This window comes from Oncorhynchus gorbuscha, unplaced genomic scaffold, assembly GCF_021184085.1.
Source record: "Oncorhynchus gorbuscha isolate QuinsamMale2020 ecotype Even-year unplaced genomic scaffold, OgorEven_v1.0 Un_scaffold_1830, whole genome shotgun sequence".
NCBI lineage: Eukaryota > Metazoa > Chordata > Actinopteri > Salmoniformes > Salmonidae > Oncorhynchus > Oncorhynchus gorbuscha.
The window spans coordinates 1-16,479 of NW_025746501.1; the positions used below are offsets into that span (position 1 = coordinate 1).

General features: G+C 44.6%; 1 pseudogene; it reads left to right on the top strand.

Moving 5' to 3' along the window:
- Positions 1–5,276: 5,276 nt before the first annotated feature.
- Positions 5,277–16,479, top strand: part of LOC124024357 — an 80,520-nt pseudogene continuing 69,317 nt past the window's right edge.

Genomic DNA, 16,479 nt, shown 5'->3' on the forward strand with positions numbered 1-16,479 from the left:
GCAGGAGGCAGTCACAGGTTTAGAGAGGAGTAGGCAGGAGGCAGTCACAGGTTTAAGGAGGAATAGGCAGGAGGCAGTCACAGGTTTAGAGAGGAGTATGCAGGAGGCAGTCACAGGTTTAAGGAGGAGTAGGCAGGAGGCAGTCACAGGTTTAGAGAGGAGTATGCAGGAGGCAGTCACAGGTTTAGAGAGGAGTAGGCAGGAGGCAGTCACAGGTTTAGAGAGAGTATGCAGGAGGCAGTCGCAGGTTTAGAGAGGAGTAGGCAGGAGGCAGTCACAGGTTTAAGGAGGAGTAGGCAGGAGGCAGTCGCAGGTTTAGAGAGGAGTAGGCAGGAGGCAGTCACAGGTTTAGAGAGGAGCAGGCAGGAGGCAGTCACAGGTTTAGAGAGGAGTAGGCAGGAGGCAGTCACAGGTTTAGAGAGGAGTAGGCAGGAGGCGGTCACAGGTTTAGAGAGGAGACAAATGACAGAGGGAGTATATAAACAGTGATAAAGTGAGGATTGGAACCAGGTGCGTGTAATGATGACGAGACAATTCCTGGGTTGATGAAGGGAGTTTTCCATCAGCAGGTTCAGCAGCAGCTAGAAGGCAGGCGACGCCGAACACCTGAACTGGACAGGAGGGGGAGCCAAAGCGAAGGTGGTGTGACGTCAATATGGAAGGCTGTTTCAGTTCAATATGGCTGTTTCAGTTCAATATGGCTGTTTCAGTTCAATATGGCTGTTTGAGTTCAATATGGATGTTTCAGTTCAATATGGCTGTTTGAGTTAGGTATGGAAGGCTGTTTCAGTTCAATATGGATGTTTCAGTTCAATATGGCTGTTTGAGTTAGGTATGGAAGGCTGTTTCAGTTCAATATGGCTGTTTCAGTTCAATATGGCTGTTTGAGTTCAATATGGCTGTTTCAGTTCAATATGGCTGTTTGAGTTAGGTATGGAACGCTGTTTCAGTTTAATATCAATGGCAGTTTCAGTTCAATATGGCTGTTTCTGTTCAATATGGCAGTTTGAGTTAGATAAAGAAGGTTGTTTCAGTTCAATATGAATGGCAGTTTCAGTTCATTATGAATGGCAGTTTCAGTTCATTATGAATGGCAGTTTCAGTTCATTATGAATGGCAGTTTCAGTTCATTATGAATGGCAGTTTCAGTTCATTATGCATGGCAGTTTCAGTTCATTATGAATGGCAGTTTCAGTTCATTATGAATGGCAGTTTCAGTTCATTATGCATGGCAGTTTCAGTTCATTATGCATGGAAGTTTCAGTTCATTATGCATGGCAGTTTCAGTTCATTATGCATGGCAGTTTCAGTTCATTATGCATGGAAGTTTCAGTTCATTATGCATGGCAGTTTCAGTTCATTATGCATGGAAGTTTCAGTTCATTATGCATGGCAGTTTCAGTTCATTATGCATGGCAGTTTCAGTTCATTATGCATGACAGTTTCAGTTCATTATGCATGGCAGTTTCAGTTCATTATGCATGGTAGTTTCAGTTCATTATGAATGGCAGTTTCAGTTCATTATGCATGGCAGTTTCAGTTCATTATGCATGGCAGTTTCAGTTCATTATGCATGGAAGTTTCAGTTCATTATGAATGGCAGTTTCAGTTCATTATGCATGGAAGTTTCAGTTCATTATGCATGGCAGTTTCAGTTCATTATGCATGACTGTTTCAGTTCATTATGCATGGAAGTTTCAGTTCATTATGAATGGCAGTTTCAGTTCATTATGCATGGCAGTTTCAGTTCATTATGCATGGAAGTTTCAGTTCATTATGCATGGCAGTTTCAGTTCATTATGCATGGAAGTTTCAGTTCATTATGCATGGAAGTTTCAGTTCATTATGAATGGCAGTTTCAGTTCATTGTGCATGCCAGTTTCAGTTCATTATGCATGGCAGTTTCAGTTCATTATGCATGGCAGTTTCAGTTCATTATGAATGGCAGTTTCAGTTCAATATGGCTGTTTCAGTTCAATATGGTTGTTTCAGTTAGATATGGATAGCTGTTTCAGTTCAATATGGCTGTTTCAGTTCAATATGGCTGTTTCAGTTCAATATGGCTGTTTCAGTTCAATATGGCTGTTTGAGTTGGATATGGAAGGCAGTTTCAGTTCAATATGGATGTTTCAGTTCAATATGGCTGTTTGAGTTAGGTATGGAAGGCTGTTTCAGTTCAATATGGCTGTTTCAGTTCAATATGGCTGTTTCAGTTCAATATGGCTGTTTGAGTTAGGTATGGAAGGCTGTCTCAGTTTAATATCAATGGCAGTTTCAGTTCAATATGGCTGTTTCTGTTCAATGTGGCAGTTTGAGTTAGATAAAGAAGGTTGTTTCAGTTCAATATGAATGGCAGTTTCAGTTCAATATGGCTATTTGATTTAGATATGCATGGCAGTTTCAGTTCAATATGGCTGTTTGAGTTAGATATGATGGCTGTTTTGGTTCAATAAGGCTGTTTCAGTTCAATATGGATGGCTGGTTCAGTTCAATATGGCAGTTTGAGATAGATATGGAAGGTTGTTTCAGTTCAATATGGCTGTTTGAGTTATATGGATGGCTGTTTCAATTCAATATGAATGGCAGTTGCAGTTCAATATGGCTGTTTAAGTTCAATATGGCTGTTTGAGTTAGATATGGAAGTCTGTTTCAGTTCAATATGGCAGTTTCAGTTCAATATGGCTGTTTCAGGTCAATATGGCTATTCGAGTTGGATATGGGAGGCTGTTTTAGTTCAGGTTCAATAAGGATGGCTGATTCAGTTCAATGTGGCTGTTTCAGTTAGATATGGGTGGCTGTTTCAGTTCAATATGGTTGTTTCAGTTCAATATGGCTGTTTCAGTTCAATATGGCTATTTGAGTTGGATATGGGAGGCTGTTTTAGTTCAGGTTCAATATGGTTGTTTCAGTTCAATAAGGATGGCTGTTTCAGTTCAATATGGATGGCTGTTTCAGTTCAACATGGACGGCTGTTTCAGTTCAATAAGGATGGCTGTTTCAGTTCAATATGGATGGCTGTTTCAGTTCAATATGGACGGCTGTTTCAGTTCAATATGGCTGTTTAAGATAGATATGGAAGGCTGTTTCAGTTCAATATGGATGGCTGTTTCAGTTCAATATGGATGGCTGTTTCAGTTCAATATGGCTGTTTCAGTTCAATAAGGATGGCTGTTTCAGTTCAATATGGACGGCTGTTTCAGTTCAATATGGACAGCTGTTTCAGTTCAATATGGAAGGCTGTTTAAGTTCAATATGGAAGGCTGTTTCAGTTCAATATGGATGGCTGTTTCAGTTCGATATGGACGGCTGTTTCAGTTCAATATGGAAGGCTGTTTCAGTTCAATATGGACGGCTGTTTCAGTTCAATAAGGACGGCTGTTTCAGTTCAATATGGATGGCTGTTTCAGTTCAATATGTCTGTTTCAGTTCAATATGGAAGGCTGTTTCAGTTCAATATGGATGGGTGTGTAGCTATGTAGACATTCAACCAGATAATCATACTCCCTGGTTGCATCTCCAGCCATCACCATGTCCTGAGACTGAGACAGGTGATGGATAGGGATGTGTTTACATTGCACCATTTACAACCCATTTCCATGATCTCCAGCACCACCCCAATATCAACATACTGGATTTGAAAACACTTTCTATGTTTTGCAGAACAAACAGTTAGAAGATAAATGTTCCCAATGACATCATCTGAAAACAGTTGTTACTTCATCTGGTGGGTTTCATCATGTGATTTAAACTCTGAGCAGGCAACGTTGACTTTACATTGGATGGTTTACATATGGCTGTTTCAGTTCAATATGGCTGTTTCAGTTCAATATGGCTGTTTCAGTTCAATATGGCTGTTTCAGTTCATAATATATAATAATAATATAATAATAATAATAATAATATATGCCATTTAGCAGACGCTTTTATCCAAAGCGACTTACAGTCATGTGTGCATACATTCTACGTATGGGTGGTCCCGGGGATCGAACCCACTACCCTGGCGTTACAAGCGCCATGCTCTACCAACTGAGCTACACAGGACCCAATATGGCTGTTTCAGTTCAATATGGTTGTTTCAGTTCAATATGGCTGTTTCAGTTCAATATGATTGTTTCAGTTCAATATGGCTGTTTCAGTTCAATATGGCTGTTTCAGTTCAATATGGTTGTTTCGGTTAAATAAGGATGGCTGTTTCAGTCCAATATGGTTGTTTCAGTTCAATATGGCTGTTTCAGTTCAATATGGCTGTTTCAGTTCAATATGGCTGTTTCAGTTCAATATGGTTGTTTCAGTTCAATAAGGATGGCTGTTTCAGTTCAATATGGATGGCTGTTTCAGTTCAATATGGACGGCTGTTTCAGTTCAATATGGATGGCTGTTTCAGTTCAATATGGACGGCTGTTTCAGTTCAATATGGACGGCTGTTTCAGTTCAATGTGGCTGTTTCAGTTCAATATGTCTGTTTCAGTTCAATATGGCTGTTTCAGTTCAATATGGCTTTTTCAGTTCAATATGGCTGTTTCAGTTCAATATGGCTGTTTCAGTTCAATATGGATGGTCATGGAAATATGTAGATGTTGATGCAGCTGAATCAGTGTTTCTAAAGAAGATCTCTGTTTAATACAGACAGAATGAGAGTGTTTCTAAACATTCTCTCTGTTTAATACAGACAGAATCAGAGTGTTTCTAAACATTCTCTCTGTTTAATACAGACAGAATCAGTGTTTCTAAACATTCTCTCTGTTTAATACAGACAGAATCAGTGTTTCTAAACATTCTCTCTGTTTAATACAGACAGAATCAGAGTGTTTCTAAACATTCTCTCTGTTTAATACAGACAGAATCAGTGTTTCTTAACCAAGCCGTTAACGTCAGAAAGTTGAACCACAGAAGACAGGGAAACAACATACAGAGAACTGCCAGACTAGCTAGATAACCAGCTAAACATTCTCCCAGAGAACTGCCAGACTAGCTAGATATCCAGCTAAACATTCTCCCAGAGAACTGCCAGACCGGCTAGATATCCAGCTAAACATTCTCCCAGAGAACTGCCAGACTAGCTAGATATCCAGCTAAACATTCTCCCAGAGAACTGCCAGACTAGCTAGATAACCAGCTAAACATTCTCATTCTGTGTGTGTGTGTGTGTGTGTGTGTGTGTGTGTGTGTGTGTGTGTGTGTGTGTGTGTGTGTGTGTGTGTGTGTGTGTGTGTGTGTGTGTGTGTGTGTGTGTGTGTGTGTGTGTGTGTGTGTGTGTGTGTGTGTGTGTAGGAGGGCTGTTCCCACGCGGTGCTGATCAGGAATATAGTGCGTTCCGGATTGGAATGGTCCAGTATGGAACCCAGGACTTCCGCCTCACTCCTCACATAGACAACCTGGAGGTTGCCAACAGCTTCGCTGTCACCAACTGCTGTGAGTAACACACACACACAGACACACACAGACACAGATGGGCAGGGGAGTGAAGGGGTGGAGGGATGAGGGTACCCTGCATGATGCTTGGGGCAGTCCGCTGCCTGTTTGTAGGACGGTTGGTCAGAAGAGAGAGCAGGTCCAGCCTCTCCTGGGGGAAAGTGAGTGCTATTGCCATCAAGTAGGCTGGGGTTTTGTGGACTGAGTTGGTGGATGGATGTCCATCAGTGGAGGCTCCTCAGAGGAGGAAGGGGAGGACCATCCTACTCAGTGAATTTCAGAAAAATACAAATAGTGAAACATTAAAAAGGTTATATTTTTTTAGATAAAACTATACTAAATATATTAATATTTCACCAAATAATTGATTAGAACACACTGTTTTGCAATGAAGGTCTACAGTAGCCTCACCAGTACTCTGTAGGGTAGCACCATGGTGTAGCCGGAGGACAGCTAGTGTCTGTCCTCCTCTGGGTACATTGAATTCAATACAAAACCTAAGAGGCACATGGTTTTCACTCACTTCCATAGACTTACACAGTAATTATGACAACTTCCAGAGGACGTCCTCCAACCTATCAGAGCTCTTGCACCATGAACTGACATGTGTTCCACCCAATCAAAGGATCAGAGAATGAATCTAGTACTGAAAGCATCTCTCTAGCAAAGAGAGAGAAAGACAATAGTTAAACAGTTTTTTACACATTCATTTCTTCCTAAATTAAGGAGAAGCTAGAGAGACAGAGGAGAGGTAGATATATTTTGTAGTATATACAGTTTGTAAGGGTTTTCTTCCACTGGACTAGAAACTAGAGAGACAGAGGAGAGCTAGATATATTTTGTAGTATATACAGTTTGTAAGGGTTTTCTTCCACTGGACTAGAAGCTAGAGAGACAGAGGAGAGCTAGATATATTTTGTAGTATATACAGTTTGTAAGGGTTTTCTTCCACTGGACTAGAAGCTAGAGAGACAGAGGAGAGCTAGATATATTTTATACAGTTGAAGTCGGAAGTTTACATACTGTCATGCCTTAGTTATCTTTGTTTTCTTTATTATTTTGGTTCGGTCAGGGTGTGACACACACACCTTTGCCAAATACATTTAAACTCAGTTTTTCACAATTCCTGATATTTAATCCTAGTAAAATCCCCTGTCTTAGGTCAGTTAGGATCACCACTTTATTTTAAGAATGTGAAATGTCAGAATAATAGTAGAGAGAATGATTTATTTCGGCTTTTATTTCTTTCATCACATTCCCAGTGGGTCAGAAGTTTACATAACCTCAATTAGGATAAAATGTTTTGGGTATCCTTCCACAAGCTTCCCACAATAAGTGGGAATTTCGCCCATTCCTCCTGACAGAGCTGGTGTAACTGAGTCAGGTTTGTAGGCCTCCTTGCCCGCACACGCAGTTCTGCCCACAAATTTTCTGTAGGGTTGAAGTCAGGGCTTTCTGATGGCCACCCCAATTCCTTGACATTGTTGTCCTTAAGCCATTTTGCTTCGAAAGTATGCTTGGGGTCATTGTCCATTTGGAAGAACCATTTGCGACCAAGCTTTAACTTCCTGACTGATGTCTTGAGATGTTGCTTCAATATATCCACATCATTTTCCACCCTCATGATGCCATCTATTTTGGGAAGTGCACCAGTCACTCCTGCAGCAAAGCACCCCCACAACATGATGCTTCACGGTTGGGATGGTGTTCTTCGGCTTGCAAGCCCCCCCTTTCCCCCCTTTTCCTCCAAACATAACGATGGTCATTAAGGCCAAACAGTTAAATTTGTATTTTATCAGACCAGGACATTTCTCCAAAAGTACGATCTTTGCCCCCATGTGCAGTTGCAAACCATAGTCTGGATTTTTTATGGCGGTTTTGGAGCAGTGGCTTCTTCCTTGCTGAGCGGACTTTCAGGTTATATCGATATAGGACTTGTTTTACTGTGTATATAGATACTTTTGTACCTTTTTCCTCCAGCATCTTCACAAGGTCCTTTCCTTTTGTTCTGCGATTAATTTGCACTTTTCACACCAAAGTACATTCATCTGGGACACTGTAAAGTCCATGGAGAATAAGAACACCTCCTCCCAGCTGCCCACTGCACTGAAGATAGGAAACACTGTCACCACTGATAAATCCACCATAATTGACCATTTCAATAAGCATTTTTCTACGGCTGGCCATGCTTTCCACCTGGCTACTCATACCCCGGTCAACAGCACTGTACCCCCCAACAGCAACTCGCCCAAGCCTTCCCCATTTCTCCTTCTCCCAAATCCATTCAGCTGATGTTCTGAAAGAGCTGCAAAATTTGGACCCCTACAAATCAGCCGGGCTAGACAATCTGGACCCTTTCTTTCTAAAATTATCTGCCGAAATTGTTGCCACCCCTATTACTAGCCTGTTCAACCTCTCTTTCGTGTCGTCTGAGATTCTCAAAGATGGGAAAGCAGCTGCGGTCATCCCCCTCTTCAAAGGGGGGGACACTCTTGACCCAAACTGCTACAGACCTATATCTATCCTACCATGCCTTTCTAAGGTCTTCGAAAGACAAGTCAACAAACAGATTACCGTGTACTTATATCTGTGTTCTCTGTTTGTCTGTTGCCAGTTCTTCTTGTTTTTCAAGTCAACCAGCATTTTGTCTCTTGTTTTTTCCAAGTCTCTCTTTTTCTCGCCCTCCTGGTTTTGACACTTGTCTGTCCTGACCACCTGCCTGACCACTCTGCATGCCCCTGACACTGTACCATTGCCTCTACTCTGGATTATCGATCCCTGCCTGCCTTGACATGTCGTTTGCCTGCTGTAATAAACTTTGTTACTTCAACACAGTCTGCATTTGGGTTTTACCTGGAAACCTGAGAGCAACAAGTAACCAGCATATATGGGAACTCCTTCAAGACTGCTGGAAAAGCATTCCAGGTGAAACTGTTGAGAGAATGCGAAGAGTGTACAAAGCTGTCATCAAGGCAAAGGGTGGCTACTTTGAAGAATCTCAAATATAAAATATATTTACATTTAACATTACATTTAAGTCGTTTAGCAGACGCTCTTATCCAGAGCGACTTACAAATTGGTGCATTCACCTTATGACATCCAGTGGGACAGTCACTTAACAATAGTGCATCTAAAACTTAGGGGGGGGGGGGGTGAGAGGGATTACTTATCCTATCCTAGGTATTCCTTAAAGAGGTGGGGTTTCAGGTGTCTCCGGAAGGTGGTGATTGACTCCGCTGTCCTGGCGTCGTGAGGGAGTTTGTTCCACCATTGGGGGGGCCAGGGCAGTGAACAGTTTTGACTGGGCTGAGCGGGAGCTGTACTTCCTCAGTGGTAGGGAGGCGAGCAGGCCAGAGGTGGATGAACGCAGTGCCCTTGTTTGGGTGTAGGGCCTGATCAGAGCCTGGAGGTACTGAGGTGCCGTTCCCCTCACAGCTCCGTAGGCAAGCACCATGGTCTTGTAGCGGATGCGAGCTTCAACTGGAAGCCAGTGGAGAGAACGGATTTGTTTAAAACTTTTTTGGTTACCAGATGATTCCATATGTGTTATTTCATAGTTTTGATGTCGTCACTATTATTCTACAACGTAGAAAATAGTACAAAAATAAAGAAAAACCCTTGAATGAGTAGGTGTGTCTTTTGACTGGTACTGTATATACTGTATATACTGTATACTGTATATATATATTTTTATGTTTATGTTTCATCTCATTTACTTAGTTACTTAGCTAGCGAATGCAGATAGCTAGTTTAGCCTACTCAAACACCCGGTTCAAACTGAGAGTGTTGCTATGTTAGCTAGCTGACTATGGCTATTGTTAGAATTGCATCAATTCTAATCTGGTATCAGGATAAATATGACAATGAGTCACCTATTGTATACTATGTATTTTTTATCAGCTAAGCAATACAGTGCCTTGCGAAAGTATTCGGCCCCCTTGAACTTTGCGACCTTTTGCCACATTTCAGGCTTCAAACATAAAGATATAAAACTGTATTATTTTGTGAAGAATCAACAACAAGTGGGACACAATCATGAAGTGGAACGACATTTATTGGATATTTCAAACTTTTTTAACAAATCAAAAACGGAAAAATTGTGTCCCCGCCTCTTGGCGCTTCTGTTGATAGATGTAACTGTTGCTGTGAAGAACATCCATGCTCTCATGCTCCATACCGTTATCTCGCACCTGGCTCCTGTTGCTCCTGTGCTCTACTTTGCTCTACTGTAATATACTCTGCTCTGCTCTGTAATCTGCTCTGCTCTGTGCTCTGCTCTACTCTGCTCTACTGTAATCTACTCTGCTCTGCTCTGTAATCTGCTCTGCTCTGCTCTGTAATCTGCTCTGCTCTGTAATCTACTCTGCTCTGTAATCTGCTCTGTAATCTGCTCTGCTCTGCTCTGTAATCTGCTCTGCTCTGTAATCTGCTCTGCTCTGCTCTGTAATCTGCTCTGCTCTGCTCTGTAATCTACTCTGATCTGCTCTGCTCTGCTCTGTAATCTGCTCTGCTCTGCTCTGTAATCTGCTCTACTCTGCTCTAGTCTGCTCTGTGCTCTACTCTGCTCTTGTCTGCTCTGTGCTCTACTCTACTCTGCTCTGTGCTCTACTCTGCGCTGTGCTCTACTCTACTCTACTCTGCTCTGTGCTCTACTCTGCTTTACTCTGCTCTGCGCTCTACTCTGCTCTAGTCTGCTCTGTGCTCTACTCTGTTCTACTCTGCTCTGTGCTCTACTCTGTTCTACTCTGCTCTGTGCTCTACTCTGCTCTACTCTGCTCTGTGCTCTACTCTGCTCTAGTCTGCTCTGTACTCTACTCTGCTCTACTCTGCTCTGTGATCTATTCTGCTCCGTGCTCTACTCTGCCCTGTGCTCTACTCTGCTCTACTCTGCCCTGTGCTCTACTCTGCTCTTTGCTCTACTCTACTCTGCTCTACTCTGCTCCGTGCTCTACTCTGCCCTGTGCTCTACTCTGCTCCGTGCTCTACTCTGCTCTGTGCTCTACTCTGCTCTGCTCTGTGCTCTACTCTGCTCCGTACTCTACTCTACTCTGTGCCCTACTCTTCTCTACTCGGCTCTGTGCTCTACTCTGCTCTACTCTGCTCTGTGCTCTACTCTGCTCTACTCTTCTCTACTCTGCTCTGTGCTCTACTCTGCTCTGTGCTCTACTCTGCTCTACTCTGCTCTGTGCTCTACTCTGCTCTACTCTGCTCTACTCTGCTCTACTACAGTGTTGTAATGGAGACCAGGCCATGTCTGATTGATGCTCTACTACAGTGTTGTAATGGAGACCAGGCCATGTCTGACTGATGCTCTACTACAGTGTTGTAATGGAGACCAGGCCATGTCTGACTGATGCTCTACTACAGTGTTGTAATGGAGACCAGGCCATGTCTGATTGATGCTCTACTACAGTGTTGTAATGGAGACCAGGCCATGTCTGACTGATGCTCTACTACAGTGTTGTAATGGAGACCAGGCCATGTCTGACTGATGCTCTACTACAGTGTTGTAATGGAGACCAGGCCATGTCTGACTGATGCTCTACTACAGTGTTGTAATGGAGACCAGGCCATGTCTGACTGATGCTCTACTACAGTGTTGTAATGGAGACCAGGCCATGTCTGACTGATGCTCTACTACAGTGTTGTAATGGAGAAAAGGAGAAGGCCGATGGAACAGCGGTTAGAACAGCTGACTGAGCCCCCCCCCCCCTCCCTGTCATATACACACACACAAACTAAAGCAGAGCCCTGTTTTCAGCCAATGCCTGCCTCTCTCTGCCTGCCTCTCGGCCAAGGAGCCTTAGTTAAAACTGGGACACAGCGAGACACACAGAGCCAGCCAACCCCCCCCCACACACACACACACAGTAAGGTGTAGTCCCTCAGTAATGCAACCATGTCGTCTCTCTCTCTCTCTCTCTCTCTGCTCAATGGCGTAAAAGCGGTCTGTGTCTCATGACAAAGCAGGAAGGTAACACTGTTTTTCCTTAAGAGAATAAAGGAATCAGGGCGCTGAAGTAGGACAGCTAAATATACTCACACACACACACACTCTAACAGACACACACACACACTCTAATACACACACACACACACACACACACACACACACACACACACACACACACACACACACACACACACACACACACACACACACACACACACACACACACACACACACACACACACACACACAGACTCTAACAGACACACACACACACACACTCTAACAGACACAAACACAGGTGTAGGCGCGCGGGCACACACACACACCCTCAATCACAACCGCTAGTGATAGGGTTAGCATGGTGCTAGTGATAGGGTTAGCATGGTGCTAGTGGTATGGTTAGCATGGTGCTAGTGGTAGGGTTAGCATGGTGCTAATGATAGGGTTAGCATGGTGCTAGTGATATGGTTAGCATGGTGCTAGTGGTAGGGTTAGCATGGTGCTAGTGATATGGTTAGCATGGTGCTAGTGATAGGGTTAGCATGGTGCTAGTGATATGGTTAGCATGGTGCTAGTGGTAGGGTTAGCATGGTGCTAGTGGTAGGGTTAGCATGGTGCTAGTGATATGGTTAGCATGGTGCTAGTGGTAGGGTTAGCATGGTGCTAGTGGTAGGGTTTGCATGGAGCTAGTGATGGGATTAGCATGGTGCTAACCAACCCTCTCTCTCTCCCTCTCCCTCCCCATCTCCCTCTCTCTCTCTGCAGTTTGTTCCCAGTTCTCCAGGGGTGTCTATGCCATCTTTGGTTTCTATGACAAGAAGAGTGTGAACACCATCACGTCTTTCTGTGAGACCCTCCACGTGTCCTTCATCACACCGTCCTTCCCTGCTGATGGACTCAATCAGTTTGTCCTTCAGATGAGACCCGACATCAAGGGACCTCTGGTCAGCTTAGTGGAGTATTACAAGTGGGACAAGTTCGCCTACCTCTATGACAGTGACAGGGGTGAGTCTGCTACCATCTATTCATACAGCGCATTCAGAAAGTATTCAGACCCTTTGACTTTTTACACATTTTGTTATGTCACAGGCTTATTATAAAATGTATTAAATGGTTTTTCTCCCCATCAAACTATACACAATACCCCATAATGACAAAGCAAAAACAGGTTTTTCGAAATGTTTGCAAATGTATTATAAATACCAACTCAAATATCAGATGTACATAACTATTCAGACCGTTTACTCAGTACTTTGTTGAAGACCCTTTGGCCTCGAGTCTCCTTGGGTATGGTGCTATATAAGCTTGGCACAAGCTTACTCCCATTCTTCTCTGCAGATCCTCTCAAGCTCTGTCAGGTTGGATGGCGAGTGTCGCTGCACAGCTATTTTCAGGTCTCTCCAGAGATTTTAGATCGAGTTCTGGGCTCTGACTGGGCCACTCAAGGACATTCAGAGACTTGTCTCGAAGCCACTCCTGCATTGTCTTGGCTGTGTGCTTAGGGGCGTTGTCCTGTTGGAAGTTGAACCATCACCCTAGTCTGAGGTCCTGAGCACTCTGGAGCAGGTTTTCATCAAGGATCTCTGTACTTTGCTCCGTTCATCTTTCCCTCGATCCTAACTAGTCTCCCAGTCCCTGCCACTGAAAAACATCCCCACAGCATGATGCTGCCACTGTAGGGATGGTGCCAGGTTTTCTCCAGACGTGACGCTTGGCATTCAGGCCAAAGAGTTCAATCTTGGTTTCATCAGACAAGAGAATCTTGTTTCTCACGGTCTGAGAGTCCTTTATCTGACACAACGGTAGTGGGTAGTAGTAGGGAGCCAGTTCAGGACACAATGGTAGTGGGTAGTAGTATAGAGCCAGTTCAGGACACAACACAACGGTAGTGGGTAGTAGTAGGGAGCCAGTTCAGGACACAACGGTAGTGGGTAGTAGTATAGAGCCAGTTCAGGACACAACACAACGGTAGTGGGTAGTAGTAGGGAGCCAGTTCAGGACACAACGGTAGTGGGTAGTAGTATAGAGCCAGTTCAGGACACAACGGTAGTGGGTAGTAGTATAGAGCCAGTTCAGGACACAACGGTAGTGGGTAGTAGTATAGAGCCAGTTCAGGACACAACGGTAGTGGGTAGTAGTATAGAGCCAGTTCAGGACACAACGGTAGTGGGTAGTAGTATAGAGCCAGTTCAGGGTACAACGGTAGTGGGTAGTAGTATAGAGCCAGTTCAGGGTACAACGGTAGTGGGTAGTAGTATAGAGCCAGTTCAGGACACAACGGTAGTGGGTAGTAGTATAGAGCCAGTTCAGGACACAACGGTAGTGGGTAGTAGTATAGAGCCAGTTCAGGGTACAACGGTAGTGGGTAGTAGTATAGAGCCAGTTCAGGGTACAACGGTAGTGGGTAGTAGTATAGAGCCAGTTCAGGGTACAACGGTAGTGGGTAGTAGTATAGAGCCAGTTCAGGACACAACGGTAGTGGGTAGTAGTATAGAGCCAGTTCAGGACACAACGTTAGTGGGTAGTAGTATAGAGCCAGTTCAGGGTACAACGGTAGTGGGTAGTAGTATAGAGCCAGTTCAGGGTACAACGGTAGTGGGTAGTAGTATAGAGCCAGTTCAGGACACAACGATAGTGGGTAGTAGTATAGAGCCAGTTCAGGACACAACACAACGGTAGTGGGTAGTAGTATAGAGCCAGTTCAGGACACAACGGTAGTGGGTAGTAGTATAGAGCCAGTTCAGGACACAACGGTAGTGGGTAGTAGTATAGAGCCAGTTCAGGACACAACGGTAGTGGGTAGTAGTAGGGAGCCAGTTCAGGACACAACGGTAGTGGGTAGTAGTATAGAGCCAGTTCAGGACACAACGGTAGTGGGTAGTAGTATAGAGCCAGTTCAGGACACAACGGTAGTGGGTAGTAGTATAGAGCCAGTTCAGGACACAACGGTAGTGGGTAGTAGTATAGAGCCAGTTCAGGGTACAACGGTAGTGGGTAGTAGTATAGAGCCAGTTCAGGGTACAACGGTAGTGGGTAGTAGTATAGAGCCAGTTCAGGACACAACGGTAGTGGGTAGTAGTATAGAGCCAGTTCAGGACACAACGGTAGTGGGTAGTAGTATAGAGCCAGTTCAGGGTACAACGGTAGTGGGTAGTAGTATAGAGCCAGTTCAGGGTACAACGGTAGTGGGTAGTAGTATAGAGCCAGTTCAGGACACAACGGTAGTGGGTAGTAGTATAGAGCCAGTTCAGGACACAACGGTAGTGGGTAGTAGTATAGAGCCAGTTCAGAGTACAACGGTAGTGGGTAGTAGTATAGAGCCAGTTCAGGGTACAACGGTAGTGGGTAGTAGTATAGAGCCAGTTCAGGACACAACGATAGTGGGTAGTAGTATAGAGCCAGTTCAGGACACAACACAACGGTAGTGGGTAGTAGTATAGAGCCAGTTCAGGACACAACGGTAGTGGGTAGTAGTATAGAGCCAGTTCAGGACACAACGGTAGTGGGTAGTAGTATAGAGCCAGTTCAGGACACAGCGGTAGTGGGTAGTAGTAGGGATCCAGTTCAGGACACAACGGTAGTGGGTAGTAGTATAGAGCCAGTTCAGGACACAACGGTAGTGGGTAGTAGTATAGAGCCAGTTCAGGACACAACACAACGGTAGTGGGTAGTAGTAGGGAGCCAGTTCAGGGTACAACGGTAGTGGGTAGTAGTATAGAGCCAGTTCAGGACACAACGGTAGTGGGTAGTAGTATAGAGCCAGTTCAGGGTACAACGGTAGTGGGTAGTAGTATAGAGCCAGTTCAGGACACAACGGTAGTGGGTAGTAGTAGGGAGCCAGTTCAGGACACAACGGTAGTGGGTAGTAGTATAGAGCCAGTTCAGGACACAACACAACGGTAGTGGGTAGTAGTAGGGAGCCAGTTCAGGACACAACGGTAGTGGGTAGTAGTATAGAGCCAGTTCAGGACACAACGGTAGTGGGTAGTAGTATAGAGCCAGTTCAGGACACAACGGTAGTGGGTAGTAGTATAGAGCCAGCTCAGGACACAACGGTAGTGGGTAGTAGTATAGAGCCAGTTCAGGACACAACGGTAGTGGGTAGTAGTATAGAGCCAGTTCAGGGTACAACGGTAGTGGGTAGTAGTATAGAGCCAGTTCAGGGTACAACGGTAGTGGGTAGTAGTATAGAGCCAGTTCAGGACACAACGGTAGTGGGTAGTAGTATAGAGCCAGTTCAGGACACAACGGTAGTGGGTAGTAGTATAGAGCCAGTTCAGGGTACAACGGTAGTGGGTAGTAGTATAGAGCCAGTTCAGGGTACAACGGTAGTGGGTAGTAGTATAGAGCCAGTTCAGGGTACAACGGTAGTGGGTAGTAGTATAGAGCCAGTTCAGGACACAACGGTAGTGGGTAGTAGTATAGAGCCAGTTCAGGACACAACGGTAGTGGGTAGTAGTATAGAGCCAGTTCAGGGTACAACGGTAGTGGGTAGTAGTATAGAGCCAGTTCAGGGTACAACGGTAGTGGGTAGTAGTATAGAGCCAGTTCAGGACACAACGATAGTGGGTAGAAGTATAGAGCCAGTTCAGGACACAACACAACGGTAGTGGGTAGTAGTATAGAGCCAGTTCAGGACACAACGGTAGTGGGTAGTAGTATAGAGCCAGTTCAGGACACAACGGTAGTGGGTAGTAGTATAGAGCCAGTTCAGGACACAACGGTAGTGGGTAGTAGTAGGGAGCCAGTTCAGGACACAACGGTAGTGGGTAGTAGTATAGAGCCAGTTCAGGACACAACGGTAGTGGGTAGTAGTATAGAGCCAGTTCAGGACACAACGGTAGTGGGTAGTAGTATAGAGCCAGTTCAGGACACAACACAACGGTAGTGGGTAGTAGTAGGGAGCCAGTTCAGGGTACAACGGTAGTGGGTAGTAGTATAGAGCCAGTTCAGGACACAACGGTAGTGGGTAGTAGTATAGAGCCAGTTCAGGGTACAACGGTAGTGGGTAGTAGTATAGAGCCAGTTCAGGACACAACGGTAGTGGGTAGTAGTATAGAGCCAGTTCAGGACACAACGGTAGTGGGTAGTAGTATAGAGCCAGTTCAGGACAC